The following is a 10,403-nucleotide window of genomic DNA, read 5'->3' on the forward strand; positions in this document are numbered from 1 at the left end:
CATCCAACAATAATAAGGCGGCTGAACAACAGAGACAAACTTCGTCTCTTTAGCATGAGTGCTGAACATGATTTATGACAAGTTTGCTGACCACTTGATTGGGTATAAACCTTTCAAATTGCCATCATTTTGACTTTTCTTGAAGCAGCTTTTTTTGGGGGGGTGGGGGGGGTGCCTTGTTTTGGTGGAGGAAATTGCAAATGTTGCCGTATGAAGTGAGCGCTGGAATCCTGAAAAATGAATATGTCTTTTAAATTGAATGGAGTGGTTGTGGGTTTGCTCTTATAGAGAGGAGCTTTCTATCTCACTCAAGGACACTTTCACACAAGACATGTTCTAATCCTTGAACTTCATTTTTAAAAGAAGACCTCTCTGCCGTGCTTTAAGGTAGCGTTGGAAACCCAAATCTAATATTATATTTCTCATACAAGGTAAAGGAAATGAAGAGTTCTACTCATTAAGATCATATTAGTGTTCCCGTTTTGAATGTTTTAGCTCTCAGACATTTGTTTCAAAGAATTGTAAAGAAATTAATTTAGCTCACCATTAAAGAAGTAAATGAAGTATCTCTAGTATCTCTAGTACTCTATTACTATTTAGACTTTCTGTTGCAAGGAGACGACAACCTTTGAAGCGTTTAATCGTAACCTTTTATTGAATTAACACCAAACACAAAATTCCCCTGACCATCAAATCTATTTAAGTTTGTTGCAAATCTCTTTATATTTCTAACCTCCATGGTGGCCTCACTTCTCTTTCACAGCTGTTAGTGACAGATGAGGGTGCATGGGAATATAAGCGTGAAGAGAATGGAAAAGGGGAAGAGATGCAGTCGATTACATGTGACATTGGTGAAATATTGAGGAGCTGTATGAAGAGTTTTCAGGAACCAATAGGCTCACAAGAAAAGAGAACTTGGAAGAAACAAATGAACAAAATGCTGAAAGACCGGACTAAAAACGAGGTGGTCCATTCACTGCACCAACCTCCTGAGCACCACAATAACGAAACTGACAGTGGAAGTATTCTCCTCAGCCTCTTCAGACATCTCCGACCACCCTAATTAGGCCTCATTACCATGTGACTAGGCTCACAGCAAGACCATATGCTAATTGAGTTGGCAATTAACTGTGCCAATGTTTAATCTCGCCCTCGCTCTCCTCCCTCTACTCCCTTTTGCCTTTTTTTTTTTTTTTCTGAAACATCGATCACAAGCAAGAGGTGACCAGTCAGATGTGAAGGCATCCAACAACAACAACAACAACCAAATGTCCCTGGAAGCAGAGCCAGCACTCCGGTGTCATGTAGTCCACCTCTGATATGAATGAGCATCTTCCATTACAGACAAAGTGAGGGCTGGGATCAATTGGGGAGGGGAGGGGGGCAGATCACACGAGCCCGGGGAGATCAGATTTGGTTAGCGAGCGTGATTGTGATCAGAGGAGCAAGAGAAAACGGGGAACAGCCGGATGTGCAGAGGAAGAATTGGAGCGAGTCTTGTGCCTGGAGCGTGTGTGTGTGTGTGTGTGTGTGTGCGCGTGTGTGTGTGTGTGTGTGTGTGTGTGTGTGTGTGTGTGTGTGTGTGTGTGTGTGTGTGTGTGTGTGTGTGTGTGTGTGTGTGTGTGTGTGTGTGTGTGTGTGTGTGTGTGTGTGTGTGTGTGTGAGCTTAGGAAGGAGGGGTGGGTGTATGAATATAAATGCACGTATGAAAGGAGAAGCAGGGAAGTTCCCATGTATGTGACAACTGCACTCTGTCTTGCACACTCATCTGTGTCTTGTATATGTGGCTACATATGCACACGCACACGTGCACACACACGTACACAAAATCATCCAAACAAGGTACATATGGCATCAGCCCAGAGGACATGCTGTAGCTCCATCTTTTCCCAAGAGGGGGCTAACTAACTCATAAATGCACCGTCAGAGAATAAACAGCTCCACTCTGTTGAATATTGATCAGTGATGAAAATCAGAAGACTCCAAAATAGGCCCAAGAGCTTTCAGAGTCCAGTTCTGACAATGGCCTGGAATTTGTATATCATCTATTTATTGACCAACTCTAAGTAAGTTCATGCACTGACAGCATACATGCAAGCTTCCTTCATGTAATTAGACCCAAGTGGGCATTTAACTGCAATTTCTGGACGTCATGGAGGACTGGTCCTGTTGTTTATGAGTCTGGCGTGGGAGAGACACGTCTTCTAAAGGGGGACACCCTTGGTTTTAGCTGACGGAAGGAGCAGCTTAATGCAAACACACGTTTAGAGAATGCTCTTTTTTTCTCTTCATTTTTTTCAGCACACCCCCTCTCTCAACAATACAGGCCACATAGGAGGGTCCCTGGGGGGTTCCAGAAGAGTGTGTTTGTTTGAGGGGAACCATTGTTACTGAGATGTGTGTGTGCGTGTGTGTGTGTGTGTGTGTGTGTGTGTGTGTGTGTGTGTGTGTGTGTGTGTGTGTGTGTGTGTGTGTGTGTGCGCGCGCTCGCGCGCGCGCGTGTGATCCAAAAATAAAGAATGACATCTAACCTCCAAACTAAAGGATAAGAGAAGTGATTGACACTCCTAAAATATAGCAGAGTATTTTGAGATTTAAAAAAAAAAAATGGAGGCGCGGCCACTGAATGAGACCCAACGTTTTTTGTTGCTTTTTTTTTTAATCCTCGTGAGAAAAAAAAAATGAGCCAAAGCAAATGTGCCATCAGTTTTGATACAGACCCCAAAATCCATCCACATACAATATTTGTAAACTGAATGACCCTAGAGGACAGGGCCATGTGCCAAGCTCTGTGCGTAAACGTGTCTGTAACACTGTGTGCCCTCTCTGCTTCACACACCTATGCATTTGGCGCATCGACGTTGCCTTTCTCCCTCCCAGGACTGTCCGTGATGCAACCTCCACCTCACATAAAAACAAAGTTTTTTTTTTTTTTTTTTAAGCATACACAGACATACATGCTTTCAAATGACCCCCCCCCCCCCCCCCCCCCCCCCATGTGGGATTTGCTTCTATATGTCCAGCACTCATCCCCCTTCCCCTCGTTTTAGTGAATCAGTATTCTCTGGGCTACACGGTGAGCAGCACGTACCTTGATCGATGTAAACAGATGAGATATAGAAAAAAAATTTTGACGGATGCACAGTTGTTGGGTTTGATGGGAGACAATTTTTTTTTTTTTTTTAATTTCACATGTCGGAACGAGCTCCTCTCGCTGTGTTTGCGTGTTTTGTCTCCATCCACATGGACAAGTGCGCGACGAGCCCAGATGATTCCTCCAGTTTACAAGCCACAGGAGCCCCGTTATTCAGCCCGTCAGAATGGGAATTAATGTAAGTCCACACAGGAGGAAAAAAAAAAAAAAAAAGAACGCAACGGGGTGTCCAAGGATTGAAATATGGAGGGTATTCTTTATCGTTTTCCCTCTAAATCCTTTGTCCAGCGGTGCGCATCTTTGACTTTCACTCTGCAGCAGCGGAGGAGCTCTCGCCAAAATAAATAAAATACACGGCGCCTGGAAATCCTGTGGTGCGCAAAATCAGCGCCCCCATAACCATCAGGATCCCCTGATTATGGCGCTATAAATGTCCCGGTCGACGCTCAAGCGCTCCTCGCTGCTCCTCTTCTCCCGACTGAGCGCATCACCAAAAAAACAACTGCGCTCCGCATAACGTGCGTAATGATAATCCCCGTACGCACCCACACATATGCACACACAGAGAAAGTGACAGCTCCCCCAGAGCCTCCACAGCCCCGGCGGTCGCTCCTGGTTCCTCCCTCACTTTACTCTGTTTTACATTGATGCCAAATTATCTCGTGGAATTCCATTAAATCAGGGGCACCGCTCACGGACATATACACACACCGATTAAAAAAGAAAAGAAAAGAAAAAAATCCACTGTCTTCATGTCACCGACACGAACTGTGCGCACAGTTTGGAGCCTATTAGTGCTGCTCTGTTTTTTTTCCCCCTCTGGTGAAGTACTGTTTTTACTTATGTGGACTGCACTGAGTCAAACAAAACACGCCGACACGACGTCAAGTCAATGTATTCTGATCTACTTTCCGGCTACATCTTTGAAAGTAAAGCTCTATACCGATGTAAATCCAGGGAGGTGTGATCAGAAGCAGAACACGTGGTTAAGAAGATATTGCTGGAAAAATGGTCAAAATTACAATAAAACTCAACTTTTTCATTTAAAACACAATTGCCCTTTAATCAGCGAACCGCTTAATACTAACAGTAAGATAACACAATTATTTGCAGCAGGAATATTGGGCTCAGGCTGCACAGTGGAACCTCACAGTCAGAAGGTCTGGGTTGAGATACCAGATGAGCCTTTCAGAGAAAACATGCAAACTCCAGAGTTTGCATGTTTCCTCTGTGTGTGCATGTGTTTCCTCCAGGTACTCCGGTTTCCTCAACGTGCATGTGAGGTTTATTGGTGACCCTAAATTGCCCCCAGGTGTGAATGAGAGTGTGTGTGTGTGGGTGCCCGTCTCTGTGTGTTTGCCTGTTGATGGACTGGCACCTTGTTCAGGGTGTATCCTACAGTCCCCCACAGTAATCTGGGCTTGGCAGGTGAACAGAAATGATCCTAATACCACCAAAGAAAAATCATGTTACATCTGCATTAATGGTACAAAAAGGAACAGGCTGCTGTTTCACTTTATGAGCTGTTTTTTTTTTTTTTAACAACTTCTCTTCGATCAAACGTTTATTTTGAAAGTAATCCAGACGCTTTTCCTGTGTTCCTCTGGTGATCTATGAGAACTTCACACTGCCACAAACTGCTGCGACGCCTATTATTTCCTCACTCGCGTCACATGGTTGTTGCCTCAGCTGCTCCAGTCTATCGAGCAGGAAGATTTTCCGTGGAGTGACCCCCCCCCCCCCCACACACACACACACACACACACACAGATTGTAGAATGGTGACATGGAGACATTTCTCTTCACCTTCAGATCCCCCCACAACCCAGTCTATGACCTCTTCCATTCATACATTCCGACCTGGACAAACTTCTGGGAGGGGGAGACAAGACCTTCTCAGTTTGCTGCTCCCACTCTCTGTAACTCACTCCCCAAATCACAACAATGTCAACACCTTTGATCAACATCACCAAACAAACAAAGTCCACGTCACTCTTATGTGCACATTTCGGATTGCCCCCCCATTGCCTTTCCCATTTTCCCTACTTTCTCTTTCTTCTATACAAAATGTACAAGTGGACGTCCAGAGACAGGAGGAGGCGTATCATATGGAGTGGCAGCTGAGGGTGTGAGACTAATCTGACAGGTGCAGGCCGAGAGAGTGACAGCATGGGAAGAGGGGGGTGGAGGAAGAGGATGAGGAGGAGGAGGAGGGGGTGGTCACTGCTCGGGAAGGACGACTGAGGAGATTAATGGTTCTCTCTCCTCACTATCAGCAGAGAGGCCCCTGCAGTATTTAATCAACACCATCCTTATTCCTCATCGTCTTTATGAGGGCTTTGTGAGCAGAACAGGAAACTCTCACACAGTTAATCACAATAGAGGGTAATGAAAGCATGTTCCTATGAGAATACCTCATCAGATTAAATTAATAGGGTAATTAACAGGTTTATTACCATGTAATTACTGACTGTGTTGCAGGGCAGGGGCATTAGACTATGTTCTGCAGGACAAGGTGGCCCAATTGATGTATTTAGTATGTGTCAGGAAAATTGCGGCTGAATTTGATATCTACTGTCCCATACATTCTTCTATTGAGAATGTAATTAAAGTGAGCTCAATGTGTGAATTTACTAGTCATGGTAGAAAACAAGAAAACATACGAGTCGATGCTTTCCTGTATTGAACTGTAAGATATCGTGAAAGATCATTATATTTTGGGATATTTTGATATCTATTACTTATGAACAAAATGCATACAAATAAAGCAGACATAATCTATGCAGAATTACTTTTGATGTATTTGTGGTTTCATTGTCGCACATTTTTAATTTAATCATTCATTGATTGTTGGCTGAGTTTGACATTAATGCAAAAATGCTGACATCTCATGACATGTTCATGCAGAAGTTCATCTTATGTATTGTTTCTGGACCACTCTGCGATGAATTCACAGATCTTAGTCTCAGACCTTCTGAATAAATCAATCTCAGACTGAAACGTGATATCCAAACATAAATCTACAGTACAGTGAGACTGTCAGCGTTGAACCTCAGATGAAAACTGTCGGCGGAGAACTTCTGCCTTACGGTATTTATAGAGGGTGACAAGGCACCGGCTCCATGTGATCATGCGTAAGTCTCAGTTGATGACTAATATAACTTCACAGGCAGGTTCCGGACTAACTTTGCCTCTGCCCGATGAGCTGTTGTCCGTTCAGGAGGACGGCACATGGAGTCGAGATGTCTTGTGTCACAGCAACATACAGAAGCTGTCTGTCACATTCCTTTTGGATAAACATACTTTATTCACCACCTTGTCTCACAAATTCCCGTCTCCCTGGTTTTATATTTTTTTTTGCCCCTGAAAATTCACAGCCTTCACACGTGTTTGTCCGAGTTTCTATTCTTTGTTTCCTCTCTCTTTTTCTCACTCATCCTTCCTTTATTACATGCCTTGGCGCTGCCCGGAGGTTACCTCGTCGTGTCAAGGCCTCGCTTGCCTCCAAACAACAAACCTCGCAGTGACAGCAGGGTCGCTGACATACAGGCTGCATGTTGCATCTGTTTCCAGAGACAAACATCAGAATGAGAGCCTCTGACCTCACAGGATGTATTAACTATGACAGGATGCAGGTGTTCAAAATTAGCAGGAAGGGAGTCTAATTTAAAAAAAAAAAAAAAAAAGCACTTTGATTCCAGACACCCATCCCTTTTTACAGACGGCAATGTGTCCAACAGGGAGAGAGGAGGTGGAGTGTGATAGTGGTGCTGCCGGCGGAGGAGAAAATATCTCAGCTGAGCAGCCTTTAGTTTTGTAGATACATTCATTTGTCAAGTGACCATTTCATCTTGAGTGGGCAGGGCCAGCAAAATAATGCCAGAATAAACTTTAAATTTGTTCTTTGTTGTGGGGCAGAATAGTAGTAATTGAAAAGTTTATATCTGCTCACTAAACCAAACAATTATTATCGAAAATATCTATAATCACAACATAAATAACAATGTCAGTGATACCACCATGGTGCTAAATGCAGTGAAACGTCTGAAAGACTTATATAGCTGTTTCATTATGCATGTTTGAGCAATGAGGGAGCAACCTTTAATATATCTCAGCTACCCTAGTGGTGCCTAATGCTATTTACCTATTATATAATGGTTGGTCCGATTCAAAGTGCTTTGCAGAAATATCCATATACTGACAATAAGACAAATTAAGAAACTGTGGTAATTTAAAAGGTAAACCATGACTCATTATTAACGTAGCGAGAAAGATAAGTGGATTACAAATACTATTAAGAAGACGGGATGAAAAAAACAGGTGAAACTGGAATTAAGGTCCACATCTATAATAAAAAAGAAAAGTAGCTTAATAATAATAGATGCAGACATTAAAAGAAAAAAAATGTAAGTTAAATAATTGAATTTAACTAAATGAATAATGTATTTATTATTTAAAAACCAAACCATTTAAAGCTTCCAGTGCCGATCTACAATCCTGTTAATTAGAAAAGGAACAGTGTCAAGATTCTTCTTTTAACAAAGTTCAAAGTCAGAAACAGTTTCTAAATATGAACAATGGACATATTTGTGTACAAATTTAAGGGGACAAAAAGTAAAATAGTCACAAAAACATTTACTCATGTGAGGTTCTTCTTTTTTGTTACTTCCCACTTCTGGAGGAAGCTTCAGTTCCAAATTTAACCCACAAAAGAAGAGGAATAACAATGACACAGCTGTGAGGCAGCAGCACTAACCACTGCACAATGATGGGTGAAGCAATGTCCATAAAAAAAGTTCACAGTAGATGTTTGCAGTTATAATTTGAAGATGAGTGCATGAGAAGGAACAAATACTATACATATTGCTGGGTAGGTTTTGGTTATTGAATCAGAAAGAAAAGCACTATGTTTTCATACAATTTATATGGATTGAGCTGCTTTTTTTTTAATCTAATATTTATTCATCTGAAATGGTCAAGTAACTACAAAAAAAGCCCATCCCATTGAAATGGATGCATATGTGTCGGGCGGTGGTGGGTGTCTCATCCCTGACATCACTAAAAAGTAATTTTTGCCTCCTCACTCGTCCCTGTTTTCTAGTCTTTTGGTCAAACTCACATCAATCACATAGTAAATTAATTCCTGTTTCTCTCATATTTTCTCCAAAAAAGAAATCATATTGAATAATATTGAAGTGACTTCAGTTTAATGATTTAATAATGATCACCTTCTCATGCTGCTTGGGTCTAAATTATACACTCGCTGGCCACTTCTTTAGGTACACCTTGTCAGCAGGTTCGACACCTTTCAATTCTGAACCGACTGAATTCTTTCTGGAAAAGATTCAACGAGGTGTTGCAAATGCAAACCCTGGTTATAATAAGAAGCGAGCTGACATACCGTTGCCTTTTTTACCTGCAGCTCACTGGGAATTTTCTCGCTTTCAGATAATTTTCTCGAAACTTCAGAGTGGATTGTGCATGAAAATCCCCAGTAGATCCGCAGATTTTAAAATATTCAGACCGTTCTGTCCGGCACCAACATCCATGTCACTTCAATCTTTTCTCATGTGACTGGTGGATTAACTATTTGCATTCATAACTAAATGAACAGTTGTACCTAATGAAGTGATCAGTGAGCGTTTAAGTCCTATAATTTGTGAATCTTGAGATGTATCTTCCTAAACTGCAAGATAAATTGTGTTGAAGTGATCGCCAGTAGCCCAGCAAGCAAGATAAGCCTTATCCGTCCACATTGACCCTCCGGCTGTTCCAAACCCTGAAAATCTGCAAAGGTCCTGACCTTCTGAAGTGGCATAGCCCCACCAGAGGAAGGATTGATGTTAAAGGTCAACTTAATGTTACCCGGTCAGGTCAATGTAAGGCAACCTACAGCAGATAAGCTTGTTCTGGAGGCTGCATACACAGAAGCTGGTCTGTCTCACATAAGTGCAAAGTTTGGGCTTATCTGTCCCCTATTATCTGTCCATGTTGGTGGTTTGAATACAAGGCTCGGTCACCATTACGTCTGTTCCTCAGGTTTCCATGTGGCTGTAAACAGGATTTAACCCTCAGTGGGTCAGGGCAAGGTCAGTGGAATAAAGGCAACCCTTGGATTTACCTGCCGCCTCCTAATATCCAGCCACCGCGGCCACATGCTGATGAGGACGCATTGTTTTTGAAATCCATCTGGAGGACTGAGCCTGGATTTAGTCAGGTGTGAATGTAAGGAGGTTGTTTATTTGCCATAGGATTTCTGAGGCTATGGGTCACACATAGCCACGTATGTGGTGTGGCTCAGCGGTGAGTGCCCTCACTCCGTCAGCCAGTTCAGGTTGAAAGGTGTCACTGGGTCCTGGAGGGATCTCAGTCAACATTAGTGCTCATAGTGACTTTAGTGGATCTACCGTCATTCCCTTCCTGACTTTCAGTCACAACACCAGTAGCTTCTTAATTCACTGTTTTTAACCACAATGTGACTGCTGTAATGTCAATGCGGCATCACTTTTGATTAGCATGTCATGTTATAGCGGAGACAAGATGGTGGACATTATAGCTGCTAAATCGTTACCACTGTGAGGCAACGCTGGCATGCTGATACATTTAGCATAAACCTAAGCTTAGTGGAGCCTCACTAAGCTGTGAGCATGGCTGACTAGTGTTGTCAAACAAGGCCAGAAACCACCGCAGAGTTATATAAAAGTCTACAGCCTGTCCCGTTCTTTCTTTTCAGCTACTTCTTCCAGCCCAAGCCGCAACCTCTTGAGGTCTTGTGTTACCTCCACCCTTCTGCACAATTACCCAACCAAGCAGAAGCTGCAGTGTCTGGCATGGGGAAGAGTTAGCAGTGGTGTAGGGCTGGGTGGGGGAGTTGGGGGGGGTAGGTCGGTGGATGAATGGGGGATAGGATGGGAGGGGAGCTTTGCTTCCCAATCTGACTGGATAGAATAGTGACGAGTCCTGAAGAGAGAAAGGATTGGGGACATGGATTGTGGAAAGAGGGATTTCTGAACAAGATCATAGGCATGCCTTCACAGATAGCGGAGAGCTCATTACACACGTCGTCCATCAGACTTTGACTCAGTCAAGCTGCCGTCAGATCCCCCAGACATAGTGCTCACCCCCTGTGAGGAATCAGACACCACACAGACACATAATCCCCCCCCCCAAATCTGTCATTTGATGTTGCCCCCTAAATAAGCACGTACGTGTTATAAACACACAAGGCTCGATATAGACACCCCCCCCC

General features: G+C 43.1%; 1 protein-coding gene across 2 annotated transcripts in view; it reads right to left on the bottom strand.

The window, feature by feature from the left end:
* gprc5ba (G protein-coupled receptor, class C, group 5, member Ba) overlaps positions 1 to 3,970 on the bottom strand; it is a 14,882-nt gene extending 10,912 nt beyond the window's left edge. The window contains exons 1-2 of one of the 2 annotated variants that reach the window (XM_080512003.1): positions 3,092 to 3,970; positions 2,840 to 2,904 (exon numbers count right to left, since the gene is read on the bottom strand). The gene's annotated coding sequence lies outside the window, so the exon portion shown is untranslated. The remainder of the gene's footprint in view (positions 1 to 2,839; positions 2,905 to 3,091) is intronic. The other variant, XM_080512002.1, reaches the window with a different exon arrangement.
* Positions 3,971 to 10,403: the final 6,433 nt, after the last annotated feature.

This window comes from Blennius ocellaris (genome assembly GCF_963422515.1).
Source record: "Blennius ocellaris genome assembly, chromosome: 16".
Classification (NCBI taxonomy): domain Eukaryota; kingdom Metazoa; phylum Chordata; class Actinopteri; order Blenniiformes; family Blenniidae; genus Blennius; species Blennius ocellaris.